Genomic DNA, 9,537 nt, shown 5'->3' with positions numbered 1-9,537 from the left:
AAAAACATATAACGAGTCTTAAATCTCAGTAAGATAAACACGTGTGCCATCTTTCTCAAAGTTTCATATGTTAAGGTACTCAATACACTAGCCAGATACAGCCAGACAATCAATATTACAAAATAGTCAAACATTTGAAACCCAAAGCGCACCTTCTCGACACCAATTCATATTTATTTCATTCACAATGTCTTATTTAAGCAAATATCTCTGTTAATCATTGAGCCGCTCTTTCTCTGGATACAACTGAACTCAGATGAACTTTCACAAGTAATTATGGCAGCTATAGAATGGTTCACTTCAAATAGACACGACAAAAATGAAAAAAGGAAACGTTAATGATTACAATTTATAACTGTAAAAATGCACTTCACTTTAAAAAATAAGTGGATACATAAACATTTTAGATAATTACATATTGTTTTTATGAAATGAACTAAGAGCTACATGTAGGTTCTATAAAATTTTCTAAAATGGCAAACGTAAACATGATGTGTTTTGTTTTCTGACAAAATGATATCCTAAACAAGCCTGTATTGCTCTGGGAAGTTCAAGAAACTCGTAGTGGCAGTATTTGTCCCATCTACTAGTAATCGACAGGAACCACACAATGTAAGATGCACAACATTTGAACGTTCAAACACCAATCTTCTGCAATCGCATATTCTCGGCCATTTCCGTCAAATTTCGGATAAGGACCTAGAACACAATACTGAAAATACAAAGAATGGAACCAGTATTGCGGTCAAACCTACGCTAAGAAACACAACATGTAAACAAATAGTAATTTAATATTGGGAGCTATTGACAAAGTTTATTCCAATACTTCAAGTAAAAGTCCACCAAAATAAAGTAGATTCATTGATATAAAATAAAACAGTACATTATTTATATACTTTTTATCAAAGCCATAGAATGCGAAAGTACAAAATGTCTACCGGTTGACATTAAATCGTATTTGTTTATAATTCTACATCACGGTGGGTCTCTTTGATTATGATTGTCAGACATTTGTTCAATCACAATTTAACTACTTTGTTTGTTTGTTTGTTTGTTTGTTTGTTTGTTTCATTCAACAGTATTTCAGTCATATAGGCGGGTAGTTTCCTAACCATCGTTCCTGGAGAGTAACACCAGTACTAGACTACCTTCCTCCGATTTAACTACTTAAAGAGACTATGTTAGGATGACAATTATATACATTCGATATATATTATTAAAGAGTATTCCTGAGTTTATGTTTACATTTAATACCACGCGGTAGAACTACTTTCAATCCGTAAGTCTGAGGTTATTATGAATAAAAGCCGAGATCTTTCGAAAGCAATATTCTGTCATGCATTCGGACAGACTATATATTTAAATCGTCAGTATTAACTTGTTGTTCATTCTCCTTTAACTCTACCATTTCGCTCATGAGTGAGTTTTAACATGTGTAATAACAATAATTATACCGGTCATATAGACTAAACTCTGCTACCTTGCTTCGTGGACATTATATCATAATGCTGAAATCAGACCAAATTGCTTTTAAGGAACTTCACATTTTCACTACATAAAATAAAGTAAAACGTTGTCGCTAAACATACCATAATTATTTGACTCATCTTTTAAATATTAATATTAAAATTGGTAAAGATATGAAGGCGGAGGATTCAACTGATACGCATAAAGTCTGCTCATCATTCATTAATTAGTAAGAATGCGATATTCGTCTTTTTCTGTATTTTCTCACATTTAAGAAAACAGATTAATAGAATAGTTCCGTGGCCGAGTGGTTAAGGTCGTTGACTTCAAACTACTTGCCCCTAACCGCTGTGGGTTCGAATCCCGACAGGGACTTTGGATTCTTTCATGTGAGGAAGCTATCCAGCTAGCTTACGGAACGTCGTTGGTTCTACTCAGGTGCCCGTTAGTGCCTGAAATAATACACAGAAGGGCACCTGAGGTCTTCCTCCACCAGTAAAGCTGGAACGTCGCGATATGACCTATACTGTGTCGATGTGACTTAAAACCCAAAACAAAAAGAAAATAAAAAAAAAATAGAATAGTTTGAAGTTAATTTTATATCCTTAAAGTACAATTACCAAGTAATCTACTTATAAAGATTGCAATGTTAGACGTTGAAATGCTGCGTGTTAGGTGTAAACTTTTTCTTAACAAATAAAAGCTAAGAAGATATAGTACATGGGCATTTTTAAATTTCTAGAAATATTTTCATGTTCGGTATTCCAGTGTTTGTACTTTGTTCATAGAATCTTGAGAAACTGCATTTTTTAATGTCATTGTTTTATTTTATTTGTCATCCGGGGGCTATGTTTAGAAGAAAGGTGAGGAAGGATAAGGGGTAATAAGGGCAATAAAAACATGAACAATTTGGTTGTTTACTAACATGAAATATTTATGATTTATTTGTTAGGATCAATTCATAATATAAGTGATTCACACTTTAGTTATTAGGTTTAATTATTTCTTGCCAATGTTAGGTAACAACTTTTGTAAAAAGTAATTGTTGTCGTTATGACAAACTGGTCATTTCAAATGTCAAATTGCATTTAAAAATACAGAATTCCTTGAACTTTCCTTGAAAATATGAAACGTGCCAAAGAAAATTTCAATGATTTAATAGGAGAATTTTAAATAAAAAACAGTACGATTACTCTCGGCAGCTTAAAAGAGATTAACTTTTTAATATTTACAATTACAAATGAAACAGATATCCTGAAGGACCAGTGAAACATGTCAATATTGAGCTAAAATAGAGAAAAACAGAATCCCTAAAGAAAGCCCAAGACGGCAATATTAAAAATGTTGCAGGCCCGGCTTGATTGAGCCTGTTCATAGTCGGTACTGGAAAGTGCAAGTTACCGTCCACGCCGCCTAGCACCGGCTAAACATTTTAACACGAAAAAGGTGAAATAATGAATTTAGAAACATTGGCAGATGTTTTCATACGGCGGTTATCATGAAACTTTCAATTAAGTTGCAGAGGTGTTTCAAAACTTTCAATTATTTTTAACATGAAAATGACTATCAAAATATATATTTCAACATTATGTGTTCATCACGTTTTATTATTCGTGAATGAATGCAAAATTTAGGTATATATACTTAACGACTTTGAAAACCCAAAGTGTCTTCATAACGAATACTCTCATTATATAAATAAATCATTATAATTTATTTTTACTTATTTACTGTATTGTCGTCAACCGAATGATGAAAACGGTGCTCCACAAATTACCTATTTACTGTATTGTCGTCAACCGAATGATGAAAACTATTGCTAGTGTAAATATAACGAAACTGTTACTGTAAAGATGTATTCTTTATTTAAATTTTTTCTAAACCGTCACAATGATTTCCTAGCAGTACCTTTGTTTCCGAAATCACTTAAAGTTCACTTCTTCCAAAACTTGAGCTAATAATTGAATATGTATCGTTTTCTGTTAAATAAAATGTGAGAAATGGAATATAAGTTATAAACTATTTAAAAACGGCATATAAAGTCCATATACAGCCAATTTTCAATTGTAGATACACATGAATTTCAAAGGTAAACAAGCATATCTTAAAGATTAGGGAGTTACCAAGATATCGAAGCTGGATAGTACTGATACAGACAAGTGTAGTCATCAGCACCTTTTTATATAATCGACTTCCACCACTCTCCAAAAACTGGTCATCGAAATATGGCAAGATCTCAGCATCGGATAGAAACCATTGTAATCATGTGTCAAGAATCATTTCAGAACGCAAAATCCAATGATTCAAGCTTGTGTCGTCCCCCGCCGATATAAGACTGCTTGATCGATTAACACCAGGTGTTCTTTAACAGAAAAAAAGTATATACAATTTTTAATTATCAAGTTTATGTTTTATGTAATAAATATATGATGGAATCCTCCGTAATTTGTTTTCGTGTAAAATCCCATATAATACAGACTTTTTGTTAATTGATATAACAGATCTATTGTAGAATAAGAAATAGACTTTATTTGTCAAAGCAACATTTACGTTACACCTCAATTATCGACAGTGATGAATGAATGAAATTTACCTTTCCTATATTATATTAAGAAGTATATTTATCATTTGAGCTTGACTATTCACCGGTGTCAGTTAGGTTGTGCGTGCAAGTTGGTATCTGCAGACAATGTGACGAAACTTCACACACTTCTTTGTAATTATCTCACATGATGGACGCAAGTCCTATAATCCTGAGCTACTTCTTACAGAGTTATGGTACTTTTCTTAATGTCAAGCACTGAGAATAGTATCACGAATAGCTCTTGTTACATCTACTGTGTTCATTCATTTTGTAAACAAAGGGAAGTAATAAATAAAAGAATTACAACAGTATATCGGTTCTGTTACTTCCCAGTCTTACATTGACAACGGAATTGTCTGATTTCAACAAATAATATTTCCATCAGTGTCATTGGCTAAATATATCAGGTTTTCGTTTCTTTTTATAATAATTGTACTATGATGTATTTGGGGTCTTTTTTACTTGTTAATTAAAAAAGTTTGTATCAAGTACACAAGTACTCCAAGTTTAAAAATTATGTACATGTAATCGTGATCATTAGATTACCGTGATAATGTCACTGAATGATGTAAATAATATACACAACGATTCCATTCAGTGTTGATATTGTTTCAGTCGCAGCCTTTACGATCGTTTTATTTTTAAAAAGATACATTTGAAAGTGTGCTGCCTATGCATTGCAGCGGTCTATTGACCGAATCCAAAATTTGTCTGTGGCAACCGTTGTCTGTTGCGCCGTTTTGCTAAATGTACTTTGTAGCAGTCTTGGTCACATAAATTCCCGTAAAATACTAATATTTATAAATGTTTCATTAAAAAAATATCAAAACTTATATAAACTCAAAATTCACAATTGTCTGTGGCTTTCCGGAAGCTGGATCACTTCGCGAACGAAGGAGACGCTTAAGGCGATAAGTTTTAAACTTCGGGGATCAAGAAGACCAACCTGGGTGGGGATGAAGAAAATTATTCTGAGAGGATGAGAAGACTCTGACCGAGTCCTATGTGTGTCGCACTCTTAAAGTAGGTATCACGGGGGAGGTCAAAACAGATATTTTCGAAGACCGAGACGGGGAACTACTCTACATTTCCACCAAATGAGGGAAGCAGTTCGTGGTCGCATGACTGGATTTGAAACTGGAAGGTCCGATACGCTTGTCTGAAGCGCCGATCAGAAATACCTATCCGAAGCAGCTTTGCTTGTCCGTGAGTCTGTCCGTATGGCTAATGTCAGAACACCTTGCACGTCCGATTTGTAAGATCCTTTATTAGACAGCAAAACTCAATTAAAATAATACAATGCAAATAATGGTCTCATTTACGTCCCTTGCATTACTTACGGCGATCTATCATATAAAAATAGGTCACCACTATAGATGATAAGTATTATTTAAGACTGGACATGTTCTCAGTGCCTGAAAGGTCCGACGAACCCTTATTAAGCTTAGGATACCGTACTGTAACGGTTTCTTTCGCTTTGTGTTTTGAACCATTCCCCTACATATAGACAGCAGAACGTAAACAGAGAGTTTAATAAAATCACAAAAATATAGTATGTGTAACAATAACGTTTTATTTTGTTTTATTTTAATAAAGAAAATGTGAAGTTTCTTAAAAATAATCTAACATGCATTTTCTTTTTGCTTGTTCGGTTTTACATTGCACCAACACTTTCAATGTAATATGGCGACTTTCCTGTTGAACTGGTTGAGGAAGATCTCGGATGTCCCTCTACATGAATGGGGATACGAATGGAACCACCGATCTTCCGTAAGCTAGCTGGATAAATTTTCTCACATGCAAGAATCCAAAGTCCCTGACTTGAATCATTTTCAATCATTGTTTCAAGCAGCCAAATAAAAATGTGATTATAACATGCCTACAACAGTTATATACATGAATATGTGAACAAACAACTAGAATCATTTTTTCCTTCAAATTCATTATAATCTCTGCAGATATTTATTTTCAGCAAAGAAATAAATCATTTTATCGTTAGACAGTGTTGACAAGCAATGATCGAGAAGTTTCACTAGGCAATTTATTTCGACAGTTTTTCGTGCTTGTGAATACAATTCAGTGGGACAAACGCAAGTACTTACGACTTACATTTACCGCTAAATATAACATTTCAATCAATGACATCTGCTTAAAACTTTAAAGAACACCCCACAAGTCAAATAAATGTTATTCGGAACTCGGCAAATGTGGGTTCGTAGGTACAAACAAACTTTTACCGTTATAGCTTCACGGTGCACTACCTGACACAACAGAATAGTCGACCTGTTGCGCTTATTTTAAAAGCTGTAACTGTACCTACGGATTAACTGGGAATAACCAAAAATATTATTATTCCGGAGTAAGTTTATTGATTTGATTAGATTGGGCCTGGTAGTGGATGGTAGGGCAAAACATTTTTATACAGTGTCGGCCTAATCAAACTTCGCACTTTAAATTCTATATTAAAATAGTCACAGTTGCGGCATTTTTCTAGAATTCATAATTACTGACGAGGTCAATACTGCCTTTAACGTCAGCAATATTCAATATTCAAGTAAAATGTTAGAAATCTTTTCTAAGCAATTTTAAATTTCTTTTGACATTTTTAAAATAGTTCTGTCTGCTGGTACATGTTTATTCTTTCGGTTTTAAGGTCTGATTCTTTAATACCGTATTGGTTGATCTTGGTTTTTGGTTTCATTACTCAAAAATGTAAAATAGCCCTCCCACGTATGAAAATAACGTTAGACAATATAGAATTGATGGAACTATATGTTTGAAAGTCAAATAACCAGTCATTACTAGTTTAGTCATGATGAATTTATTAGCTTTTAATGTCATTTGTCCTAAATTAGAATACAATTGGCTGTGGGGGCTATTTCTTAGCTGATACTGTTGTGTGTCTTCAGTTTTAAACTTGAAAACCCTTGGAGATAATTTGTTGAAACTTCATACAGTGGTAGAGGGCATCGAGGGGGAGTGCAGTGTCAAAGAACCATAACTCTATTTTGCCCGGTTTTTGAATTATCTCCCCTTATAGAAAAATCTTGTCCGGGGCATAACTCTAAAACTATAAGAGATATCAACATGTAACTTTGTAGGTGAATAGATCTCAATGGGTAGATGTGCAGTGCATAAGAACAATAACTCTTTTCATCCTAATTTTTGAGTTATTGCCCTTTGTTAATTTTAATACTTTGAACTTTGTCCGGAACATAACTTGAAAACCCTTGGAGATAATTTGGTGAAACTTCATACAGTGGTAGAGGGCATCGAGGGGGAGTGCAGTGTCAAAGAACCATAACTCTATTTTGCCCGGTTTTTGAATTATCTCCCCTTATAGAAAAATCTTGTCCGGGGCATAACTCTAAAACTATAAGAGATATCAACATGAAACTTTGTAGGTGAATAGATCTCAATGGGTTGATGTGCAGTGCATAAGAACAATAACTCTTTTCATCCTAATTTTGGAGTTATTGCCCTTTGTTAATTTTAACACTTTGAACTTGAACTTTGTCCGGAACATAACTTGAAAACCCTTGGAGATAATTTGTTGAAACTTCATACAGTGGTAGAGGACATCGAGGGGGAGTGCAGTGTCAAAGAACCATAACTCTATTTTGCCCGGTTTTTGAATTATCTCCCCTTATAGAAAAATCTTGTCCGGGGCATAACTCTAAAACTATAAGAGATATCAACATGAAACTTTGTAGGTGAATAGATCTCAATGGATTGATGTGCAGTGCATAAGAACAATAACTCTTTTCATCCTAATTTTGGAGTTATTGCCCTTTGTTAATTTTAACACTTTGAACTTGAACTTTGTCCGGAACATAACTTGAAAACCCTTGGAGATAATTTGTTGAAACTTCATACAGTGGTAGAGGACATCGAGGGGGAGTGCAGTGTCAAAGAACCATAACTCTATTTTGCCTGGTTTTTGAATTATCTCCCCTTATAGAAAAATCTTGTCCGGGGCATAACTCTAAAACTATAAGAGATATCAACATGAAACATTGTAGGTAGATAGATCTCATTGAGTAGAGTTGCAGTGAAAAAGAACCATAACTCTGTTGAGCCTTATTTTTGAATAATCTCCCCTTTTAGAAAAATCTTGTCCAGGACATAGCTGTAAAACTATAAGAGATATCAACATGAAACTTTGTAGGTAGATAAATCTCAATGGGTAGATGTGCAGTGCACAAGAATCATAACTCTACCTTGCCTAATTCTGGAGATATTGCCCTTTGTTTATTTTTACTTTTTGAATTGTCCAGGACATAACTCGGAAATCATAAGAGATATCATCAAGAAACTTTGTAGGTTGATAGATCACATTGATTAGAAGTGCATCGCAAAGAACTCTAACTCTGCCTTGCCTAATTTTGGAATTATTGCACTTCGAACTTTTTCCACGGACATAACTCTGAAACTACAAGAGGTGTACTTTCCTGTGTCCAAAACATATTCGGGGAGCATCACCCGGCTCAAACCGGGCTCTTGTTATTTTTATTCTTTAGATGAACTTATATACATAGAATGTCTTCTAGGAAAAGATCATTATCTTATTCGTAGAGTGAAATATGAAAAATAAGGCGGCGTTCATTGAACGCAACCCTACACTACACTACACTACACAGGACCACCGGCAAGTATCCCAGTAGGACACCAAACAAAAGTAGGACAGGGCACATGGCAAAGCACGTACAGGGTGGTTACTATAATAATATACGAGGAAATAGGAAATAAAGAAACCGACAATGAAAATAAAGAGACCAATTATTAAAAGGTCTACAAACGTAAAGGGGTGTTGGGGAAGGGGACTAGAAGGTCGGGGAGGGGGCAAATTAAAATCAAACAAAACTAGGGGCAAAGGGAAGATTGAAAATCGCATGAATATCTGATTGTTTAAACACTCGGTGTCCATTTCCGTAAAAATACTAATTGTTTTACCTAAAACAGTCTATGTATTTGGTATTTACTAGAATGAGAGAATGGATGGTATCCAGTTTATTTGATTAAAATACTGAAATATGTATAAAAAGTTATAGAAGAAACAAATCTGGACGGACTATTGTATTGTTATTTTTCCCCCACACATATCATGAACTGTTACGTGGTATAGACATCGTGCATAAGACAGCTCAACATTGAGTTTTTGCGACATTTCCACTCATACTGCTGAATAAATTTCGATTAAGCTTCATGTCCTGATTCATCAGTAAGCCTCTTCAATTAAAACACAAATATCTGACAAGGAAACAACTACAAAAATTTAAGTTTACTATTTTGGTGTATTGGAATTACTTGATGCTATGTAGACTTCCATTTATAGTACATTAAGTACATTCTATTGTAAAAGTTAAAACTCTTCTGCTAGAGAATAAAGCAAAGTCTAGCAAACTTAAATTACAAATGCACTGGGTTATTATTGTTACATTGAAAAATATAGAAAAAGAAACATTTCTGCTTTCCCCTGAGTGAAA

This window comes from Ruditapes philippinarum, unplaced genomic scaffold (assembly GCF_026571515.1).
Source record: "Ruditapes philippinarum isolate M1 unplaced genomic scaffold, ASM2657151v2 ctg1120_1_1_1_1, whole genome shotgun sequence".
NCBI classification, from domain to species: domain Eukaryota; kingdom Metazoa; phylum Mollusca; class Bivalvia; order Venerida; family Veneridae; genus Ruditapes; species Ruditapes philippinarum.
Note: the sequence above shows the minus strand (reverse complement) of the source record.